Here is a 10989-nt window from a genome sequence, read left to right as displayed (position 1 = left end):
CTATGACTTTGTAATGTAGTTTGAAATTAAGAACTAATGCCCCCAGCTTTGTTCTTTCTCAATATTGTTTTGGCTATTCTGGGTCTTTTGTAGTTCTATGCGAATTTTAAGATTTTTTTTTCCTACTTTGGTGAAAAATGTCTTTATAATTTTGATAGGAATTGCATTGACTCTGTAGATAACTTTGAGTATGGACATTTTTACAATCTTAATTCTTCCAATCCATGAATATGGGATATCTTCCCATTTATTTGTGTCTTTTTCAGTTTCTTTCATCAATGTCTTGTGGTTTTCAGTGTACAGGTCTTTCACCTCTTTGGTTAAATTTATTCCTAAGTATTTTATTGTTTTTGATGCAATCCTAAATGGGATTTCTTTCTTAATTTCTCTTTCAGATAGTACATTATTAGTGTATAGAAATGCAACTGATTTTCATATGTTGATTATCTATTCTACAACACTATTGAATTCATTTATTAGTTTTCATAGTTTTTTAAAGGGAGTCTTTAGGGTTTTCTATATATAAGATCATGTCATCTGCAAACAGATAATTTTACTTTTTCCTTTCTGATTTGCATGTTTTTTTTTCTTGCCTTATTGCTTTGGCTAGATCTTCCAGTACGACGTTGAATAGAAATGATGAGAGTTAGCATCCTTGTCTTATTCCTGATCTTAAAGGAAATGTTTTTAACTTTTCACCATTGAGTATGATGTTACCTGTGGGCTTGTCATATATGGCCTTTATTATGTTGAGATATATTCCTTATATACCTAATTAGCTGAGAGTTTTTATCATGCAGCGATGTCGAATATTTTCAAATGCCTTTTCTGCATCTAATGAAATGATCATATGATTTTTATCATTCATTCTGTTAAAGTGGTGTATCACATTTGTAGATTTCTGTATGTTGAACCATCCATGCATCCCAGGGATAAATTCCAATTAATCATGGTGTATGATCCTTTTAATGTGCTGTTGAATTAGGTTTGTTAGTATTTTATTGAGGATTTTAGGATCTATGTTCATTAGGGATATTGGCCTGTAGTTTTCTTTTCTTGTAGTGTCCTTAGATGGTTTTTGATTCAGAGTAATGCTGCCCTCATAAAATGATTTTGGAAGTATTCCTTCCCCTTCACTTTTTTGGAAGAGTTTGAGAAATATTGTTATTAATTCTTCTTTAAATATTTTATGGGATTCACCAGTGAAATCATCTGGTCCTGGGCTCTTCTTTGTTGGGAGATTTTTTTTTAAGGACATTTTTGTTTTCCTCAGATATAAGTTGTGTATTTCTTTTCATTTTTTCATTGATGTCTTAATAGTTTATAACATTGTGAAATTTTGGTTGTACATTTGTATTTGTCGATCACCATATACATGTATCCCTTCACCCCTTGTGCCCACTCCCTACCCCCATTGCCCCTGGTAACCACAATACAGTTTTCTCTGTCCATGTGTTGGTTTATATTCCACTTATGAGTGAGATCATATAGTGTTTGTCCTTCTCTTTCTGGTTTATTTCACTTAACATGATACCCTCCAGGTCCATCCATGTTGTTGCAAATAGGACGATTTTGTCTTTTTTTATGGCTGAGTAGTATTCCATTGTATATATATACCATATCTTCTTGATCCAATCATCAGTTGAGGGACACTTGGGTTGCTTCCACTTCTTGGTTATAGTGAATAATGCTGCAATGAACATAGGGGTGCATAAGCCTCTTTGGATTGTTGATTTCAGGTTCGTTGGCTAGATTCCCAGTAGTGGGATAGCTGGATCATAGGGTATTTCTATTTTTAATTCTTTGAGGAATCTCCATACTGTTTTCCACAGAGGCTGCACCAGTTTGCATTCCCACCAGCTGTGTATGAGGGTTCCTGTTTCTCCACATCCTGTCCAACATTTGTTGTTTTTTTGTCTTGGTGATTATAGCCATTCTAACAGGCGTGAGGTGATATCTTAATGGTGTTTTGATTTGCATTTCTCTGATGATTAGTGATGTTGAACATCTTTTCATGTGCCTATTGGCCATCTGTATGTCTTCTTTGGAGAAGTGTCTGTTCATTTCCTCTGCCCATTTTTTGATGGGGTTGTTTGTTCTTTTGTTGTTCAGACGTGTGAGTTCTTTATATATTATGGAGATTAACCCCTTGTCAGATATGTTGTGCAAACATTTTCTCCCAGCTGGTGGGTTGTCTATTCATTTTGATCCTGGTTTCATTTGTCTTGTAGAAGCTCTTTAATCTGATAAAGTCCCACTTGCTTATTTTTTCTTCAGTTTCCCTAGTCTCAGTAGGCATAGCATCAGAAAAGATTCCTTTATGACCAATGTCAAGTGTTGCCTGTATTTTCTTCTATGAGTTTTATAGTTTCAGGTCTCACCTTCAGGTCTTTGATCCATTTTGAGTTAATTTTTGTGAATGGTGATAGTAGATGGTCCACTTTCATTCTTTTGCATGTGGCTGTCCAGTTTTCCCAACACCTTTTATTGAAGAGACTTTCCTTTCTCCATTGCATGTTCTTAGCTCCTTTGTCGAAAATTAGCTGTCCGTATATGTGTGGTTTTATTTCTGGGCTTTCAATTCTGTTCCATTTATCTGTGTGTCAATGTCTTTTTTGTACCAATATCATACTGTTTTGATTACTATTGCTTTGTAGCATGTTTTGAAGTCAGGGATTGTGATGCCTCCAGCTTTGTTCTTTTTTCTTAGGATTGCTTTAGCTATTCAGGGTCTTTTGTTGCCCCATATGAATTTTAGGGTTCTTTGTCCTATTTCCGTGAAGAATGTCATTGGGATTCTGATTGAGATTGCATTGAATCTGTAGATTGCTTTAGGTAATATAGACATTTTAACTACATTTATTCTTCCAATCCATGTGCATGGGATATCTTTCCATTTCTTTATGTCATCATTGATTTCTTTCAATAGTGTCTTGTAGTTTTCATTGTATAGGTCTTTCACCTCCTTGGTAAGATTTATTCCTAGATATTTTATTCTTTCTGATGCAATTGTAAGTGGTATTATCTTTTTGAGCTCTCTTTCTGCTAGTTCGTTATTAGCATACAGAAATGCAGCTGATTTTTGTAGATTGATTTTGTACTCTGTGACTTTGCTGTAGTTTTTGATTATTTCTAATAGTTTTCCAATGGGTTCTTTAGGGTTTTCTATCTATAAAATCATGTCTGCAAATAGTGAGAGTTTCACTTCTTTGTTGCCTATTTGGATTCCTTTTATTCCTTTTTCTTGCCTAATTGCTCTGGCTAAAACCTCCAGTACTATTTTGAATAAGAGTGGTAAGAGTGGGCAGACTTGTCTCATTCCTGTTCTCAGAGGAATGGTTTTCAGCCTTTCCCTGTTAAGTATGATGTTGGCTGTGGGTTTGTCATAAATAGCCTTTATTATGTTGAGGTACTTTCTTTCTATACCCATTTTGTTGAGAGTTTTTATCATAGATGGATGTTGGATCTTGTCAAATGCCTTCTCTGTATCTATTGAGATGATCATATGGTTTTTATTCTTCGTTTTGCTGATGTGGTGTACCACGTTGATTGATTTGTGGATGTTGAACCATCCCTGCATCGCTGGTATAAATCCCACTTGATCATGGTGTATGATCTTTTTAATGTATTGCTGCATTTGGCTTGCCAATATTTTTTGAGGATTTTTGCATCTATGGTCATCAGCGCTATTGGCCTGTAATTTTCCTTCTTTATATTGTCTTTGTCTGGCTTTGGTATCAGGGTGATGTTGGCCTTGTAGAATGAGTTAGGAAGTGTCCCACCTTCCTCTATTTTTTGGAATAGTTTGAGAAGGATGGGTATTAAATCTTCTTTGACTGTTTGGTAAAATTCACTAGAGAAGCCATCTGGTCCTGGAATTTTATTTTTGGGGAGGTTTTTGATTACTATTTCAATCTCTTTACTTGTGATTCGTCTATTTAGATTCTCTATATCTTATTGGTTCAATTTTGGGCGTTGTATGAGTCTAAGAATTTATCCATTTCTTCTAGATTGTTCGATTTGTTGGCATATAGTTTCTCATAGTATTCTCTTACAATCCTTTATATTTCCATAGTATCTGTTGTAATTTCTCCTCTTTCATTTCTAATTTTATTTATTTGAGCCTTTTTTCTTTTTTTCTTAGTAAGTCTGGGTAAGGGTTTGTCAATTTTGTTTATCTTCTCAAAGAATAAACTCTTTTTTTCATTAATCCTTTCCACTGTTTTTTTGGTCTCAATTTCATTTATTTCTGCTCTCATTTTTATTATTTCTCTCCTTCTGCTCACTTTGGGCTTTGTTTGTTCTTCTTTTTCTAGTTCTGTTAGGTGTAATTTAAGGTTGCTTATTTGGCCTTTTTCTTGTTTGTTAGGTGGGCTTCTATCGCTATGAGTTTCCCTCTCAGGACCGCTTTTGCTGTATCCCATATGATTTGGTATGGCATATTTTCATTTTCGTTTGTTTCCAGATATTTTTTGATTTCTCCTTTAGTTTCATCAATGATCCATTGGTTGTTCAGTAGCATGTTGTTTAATCTCCACATCTTTGTCACTCTCCCAGTTTTTTTCTTGTAGTTGATTTCCAGTTTCATAGCATTATGGTCTGAAAAGATGCTTTTTATGATTTCAATCTTCTTAAATTTATTGAGGCTTGCTTTGTTTCCCAACATATGGTCTATCCTTGAGAACATTCCACGCATGCTTGAGAAGAATGTCTAGTCAGTTGTTTTTGGATGGAGTGCTCTCTATATGTCTACTAGGTCCATCTTGTCCAGTTTTTCATTTAAGTCCACTGTTTCTTTATTGACTTTTTGTCTGTATGATCTATCCATTGATGTAAGTGGGATATTAAGATCTTTTGTTGGGAGATTTTTTATTACTGATTTAATCTCCTCTTTTGCTATTGGCCTGTTCAGATTTTCTATTATTTCATGATTTAGTCTTGGTAGGTTGTAAGTTTGTAAGAATTTATTTATTTCTTCTGAGTTATCTAATTTGTTCATATATAATTGTTTATAGTAGTTGTTATGATCCTTTGCATTTCTGTGGCATCAGTTTTAATGTCTCCTCTTTTGTTTATAGTGTTATTAATTTGAGTCCTCTCTTTTTTTCTTATTAAGTCTAGCTAAAATTTTTCAGTTTTGTCTTTCAAAAAACCAGTTCTTAGTTTCTTTGGTCTTCTCTATTGTCTTTCTGGTCTCTATTTCATTTATATCTGTTCTAATATTTATTTCCTTCCTTTTACTAACTTTTGGCTTAATTTGTTCTTCTTTTACTAGTTCTTTGTGGTGTAAGATTAAGTTGTTTATTTGAGTTTTTCTTTTTGTTTTAATGTCAGCATTTATTGCTATAAACTTCCCTCTTAGAACTCCCTCTGCTGTATCCTAGAAGATATGGTATGTTTTATTTCCATTTTCATTTTTCTCAAGATGCTTTTTTACTTCCCTTTTGATTTCTTTTATTTTATCAGGAGTGTGTTGTTTAATTTCTATGTGTTTGTGAACTTTCCAGGTGTCTTCCATGTTATTGATTTCACTTTCATATCATTGTGGTCAGAAAAGATACTTGAAATGATTTCAATCTTCTTAAATTTGTTGAGATTTGTTTTGTGATGTAACACATGATCTATGCTGGAGTATGTTTTGTGTGCATTTGAAAAAAATGTGTATTCTGCTGCTGTTGGGTGGAATGTTCTGTATATATCTGTTAGGTCCACTTGGTCTAATGTGTAGTTCACGTCCATTATTTTATTATTGATTTTCTGTCTGGATGATGTATCCATTGTTGAAAGTGGGATATTGAAGTCTCCTACTATTATTGCTTTTCTGTCTATTTCTGCCTTCAGACCTGTTAATAATTGTTTACTTAGAGTATTTTGAATTTGACTACATATTTACTTTTACCATTCCCGCTCTACCATATGCAATGCAGCACCACTGATTTACAGGTACATTTCTTTCCATTTGCCAATACTAGTTAAGGCTAGTTCTCATTACCTAAGGTTGAATTTGGAATATCAGGTGAACTTTGAGAAGGTGATTATTTTTTATAGGAGTCTTTCTATAATTCAAGAAGTTGCCCCATGGTAAATAAAGGTGCTTTAATAAAAGTTACCACTTCTCTGAAGAGTTAAGTATTCCATAGTTGGGTTTAGCTAAAAGAAAGAGAATAGTTTACATTCCTACTTCATGAAGCTTTGTGAAAAAATTGCAACATGCTACTGAAAAATCCAAAAACATTAATAATCACTATGAATAGGGTACCCAGAGCAAAATTTGAATAATAAACGCTAATATTTATTCGGTGCTTATAAACTACCAGGCATTGTTCCAAGTATTTTACATTTATTTTTCTCACAGCATTCTCTGAAGTAGACACTGTTATTAACCCTGTTTCACAAATGAGAAAAGTAAGACGTAGAGAGTGAATTGACTAACCCAAAGCTAGAGGGCTGATAAGTAGCAAAGCTGAGATTTGAAGCCAGATATCCTGGCTCAGAACACACAGGTTTAGTTATATCAAACACAACTTCTCAACATTTGACTTTGTATGATGTAACCTTCTTACTTATTTGCACCCAAGATTAGCCACTAATTAATTTAACCCTGGTTCAGAGAAGTAATGTAGTGTAATTGTCAAAAGCACAGACTCTGGAGCTTACCTCCACCACTTATAAATTGTGTGACCTTGGGCAAATTACTTAACTTTTCTGTGCCTTAATTTCCCTATATATAAAATAGGGATAATAGTAGTACCTACCCCACAGGGTTGTTGTGAGGATTATGTGAGTTTGTATATACAAAGTGTTTAGAATTCATAGTAATCACAACATAACTATTATTAGTTTCCCCCTCAGGATTGAATATAAGCATTATTTCCAATTCACTGTAAAATTTTTTTAAATTTAGGTCTTCTGATGGTTTGTCTAAGGCTTCAGGATATCAAGTTTATTGAAAATCCAAAACATTTGTAAGGCCACTCCTTAAGTTCATCCTTTGCCTTGGTAACTATTCAACCTAATAATGCAAATGATATAAGTGGTATTACTGGCCTTCCTAGGCCAGTTCTAATAGCTCCTCACTAGTCTTTTGGATTTAATCCTCCTGGCAAAGAAGAAAAAGTGGTTTGGTCGTGAGGGAGTGATGTCAGCATCATAGCAGAGTGAGTTGTTCCCTTAGTCTCTCCCCACTAAGTTACAACTAAATGGACATTCATTAACCAACAGAAGATTCCCTACAATGCACAATAGGATGTCTCATAGATCCACACGGCCATACATCTGTAGGTGGGGGACTGGATCCCCAGTGGAAAGAGGTGAGTGGATCCCTCTCCTTCCCCAGCGGCAGCGATCCAGGTCATGGGTCCTCACACAGCAGCTGGCACATGACTATAAGAGGAGCCATGGGTCAGCCAGCCCTGCATGAATGCTTTCACTTTTGGAGTTGCAGTCCAGCAGTGGGAGTGCCCGCTGTGCCACGGCAGCCCTGCCCTGGGAACACTCTCCACCAAGTGGCATGGCTTAGCTCTTGTGAGGGAGCCCACACCAAGCGCAGCAGCTCAGGTGAACCACCCATAAGTGCAGAGCCAGCCCACGTGTGTGAAAGAAAGTACCCCTCCCCTCCCACCTAGCACACTAGTTCAGCTGGTGCCCTGCCAAGGCAGCATTCCCACACCAGAGCACCTACACATGCATGTGTGACCTGCCAAGAGGCTGCAGCCAGCGGGTAAATGCAGATGAGTCCTACTGACATAACTTCCAGCAGACACAGCAGATTCAGAAAACACAGCTCCTGCCCTGCTCTCCCCCAGAGATGGTAGGTGACATCTACAACCTGATACTACTACAAATGCCCCAGCAAAGAATCAGTTCATCAAACACCATGAAAAACTACAGTAACACTTCAAAGCGGAAGGAAAATGATAAGTCTCCAGAAACCAATGCTGAAGTCACAGAAATTTACAATCTAAATGACAGAGAATTCAAAATAGTTGTCATAAAGAAACTCAACAAGTTACAAGAAAACTCAGACAGATAGTTCAATGAGCTCAGGAATAAAATTAAGGAGCAGAAGGATTAATTCACCAAAGAGATTGAAACTATAAAAAAACAAAAACAAAAATTATGGAGTTGAAGAACACAATTAATGAGATAAAAAATAATCTAGAATCCTTAAATAATAGACCTGAAGTTATGGAGGACAGTATTAGTGATTTAGAGGATAGAAATATAGAAATACTTCAGGTAAGGGAGGAGAGAGAACTGAGATTTTTTAAAAATGAAGAAATTCTTTGAGAAATATCTGACTCAATTAGGAAAAGCAACATAAGGATTATAGGTATTCCACAGGGAAAAAGGAGAAGAGAGCTTGTTCAAAGAAATAATAGCTGAGAAAGTCCCAAACTTGGGGGAGGAACAGGACTTACAAGTACATGAAATCAATTGAAATTCTATTTACATCAATGCAAAAAGACCTTCTCCAAGGCGTATGATAGTAAAACTGGCAAAAGTTAACAACAAAGAAAAAATATTAAAAGCAGCAGGCAGAAGAAAATAACCTACAAAGGAACCCTTATCAGGCTTTCAGCAGATTTCTCAGCAGAAACTTTACAGGCTAGGAGAGAATGGAATGATATATTTAAAATACTGAAAGACAAAAACTTTCAGCCAAGAGTAGTCTATCCAGTGAAATTATCCTTCAGATATGATGGAGAAATAAAAGCTTTCCCAGATAAACAAAAACAGAGGGAATTCATTGCCCCTAGACCTCCCTTACAAGAAATGTTGAAGGAAGCCCTCATACCCGAAACAAAAAGGCAAAGGTAATAATTTGTGACAACAATAACACAGAAGAGGAAGTGGTAAGGGATGGAACCTGCTTAGACTAATGGAGATAAGCTACCAGAAAATGGACTATATCATCTATGAGATCTTTTATACAAACCTCACATAACCACTAAACAAAAAATCAGAGCAGAGCCACAATTCATAAATAAAAAGCAAACTAGAAAACCATCACAGAAAACCACCAAACTGAAATGGCAGTCAGAAATACAAGGGAAGAGAAACAATGGACATATAGAAGAACCAGAAAACAAGGGATAAAATGGCAGTATTAAGCCCTCATATATCAATAATAACTCTAAATGTAAATGGATTGAATTCTCCAATCAAAAGATACAGGGCAGCGGGATGGATTAAAAAACAAGATCCAACAATATGCTGCCTGCAGGAAACACATCTCCGCTCTAAAGACAAACACAGGCTCAGAGTGAAGGGATGGAAGATGATACTCCAAGCAAATGGCAAACAAAAGAAAGCAGGTGTTGCCATACTTATACCAGACAAAGCAGTCTTCAAGATAAAAAAGACAATGAGAGACAAAGAGGGGCAGTATATAATGATAAAAGGGACATTCCACCTAGAGGACATAACACTTGTTAATATGTATGCCCCTAACACAGGAGCACCAAAGTATATAAAGCAACTATTAACAGACCTAAAGTGAGAAATTAACAAGAACACAATAATAGTAGGGGACCTCAACACCCCACTTACATCAATAAATAGATCATCCAGACAGAAAGTCAACAAGGAAATAGTGGATTTAAATGAAACACTAAATCAGATGGACTTAATAGACGTATATAGAACATTCCATTCAAAAACAGCAGAATACACATTCTGCTCAAGCGTACATGGAACATTCTCAAAGATAGACCGTATGTTGTAAAGCAAGGAAAGACTCGACAAACTTAAGAAGACCGAAATCATATCAAGCATCTTTTCTGACCACAATGCTAAGACACTAGAAATCAACTACAAGAAAAAACCTGGGAAAGTCAGAAATATGTGGAGACTAAACAACATGCTACTGAACAACCATTGGGTCAATGAAGAAATCAAAGGAGACATCATCAAAAAATACCTGGAGACAAATGAAAATGAAAATACAACATACCATTTATTATGGGATGCAGCAAAAGCAGTTATAAGAGAGAAATTCATTGCAATACAGGCCCACCTCAACAAACAAGAAAAATCTCAAATAAGTAGTCTTAAACTACACCTAACAGAACTAGAGAGAAAAGAACAAACAAAGCCCAAAGTCAGCAGAAGGAGGGAAATAAAAATTAGAGCAGAAATAAATGAAATACAGACTAAAAAAAGAGTAGAAAGGATTAATAAAACTAAGAGCTGGTTCTTGGAGAAGATAAACAAAATAGACAAACCCTTAGCCAGAATCACTAAGAAAAAATGAGAGTAGGCTCAAATAAATAAAATTAGAAATGAAAGAGGAGAAATAACAATGGATACCACAGAAATACAAAGGATTATAAGAGAATACTATGAAAAACTATATGGCAACACATTGGATAACCTAGAAGAAATGGATGAATTCTTAGACTCATACAACTCCCAAAACTGAATTAATAATAGAGAATCTGAATAGACCAATCACAAATAAAGATTGAAACATTAATCAAAAACCTCCCCAAAAAACAAAAGTCCAGGACCAGATGGCTTCTCCAGAGAATTTTACCAAACATTCAAAGAAGATTTAATACCTATCCTTCTCAAATTATTCCAAAAAATTGAAGAAGACAGAATGTTTCCTGACTCATTCTATGAGGCCAACATTACCCTGATACCAAAACCAGACAAGGACAACACAAAGACGGAAAATTATAGGCCAATATTGCTGATGAACAGAGATGCAAAAATTCTCAACAAAATATTGGCAAATTGAATACAGCAATACATTAAGAGGATCACACACCATGACCAAGTGGGATTTATTTCCACCAGGGATGCAGGGATGGTACAACATCCACAAATAAATCAATGTGATACACCACATTAACAGAATGAGGAATAAAATCACATGATCATCTCAATAGATGCAGAGAAAGCATTGGGCAAGATCCAGCATCCATTTATGATAAAAATTCTCAATAAAATGGGTATAGAAGGAAAGTACCTCAACATAATAAA

This window comes from Diceros bicornis, chromosome 22 (assembly GCF_020826845.1).
Source record: "Diceros bicornis minor isolate mBicDic1 chromosome 22, mDicBic1.mat.cur, whole genome shotgun sequence".
NCBI classification, from domain to species: Eukaryota; Metazoa; Chordata; class Mammalia; order Perissodactyla; family Rhinocerotidae; genus Diceros; species Diceros bicornis.
This window is presented reverse-complemented; position numbering follows the sequence as displayed.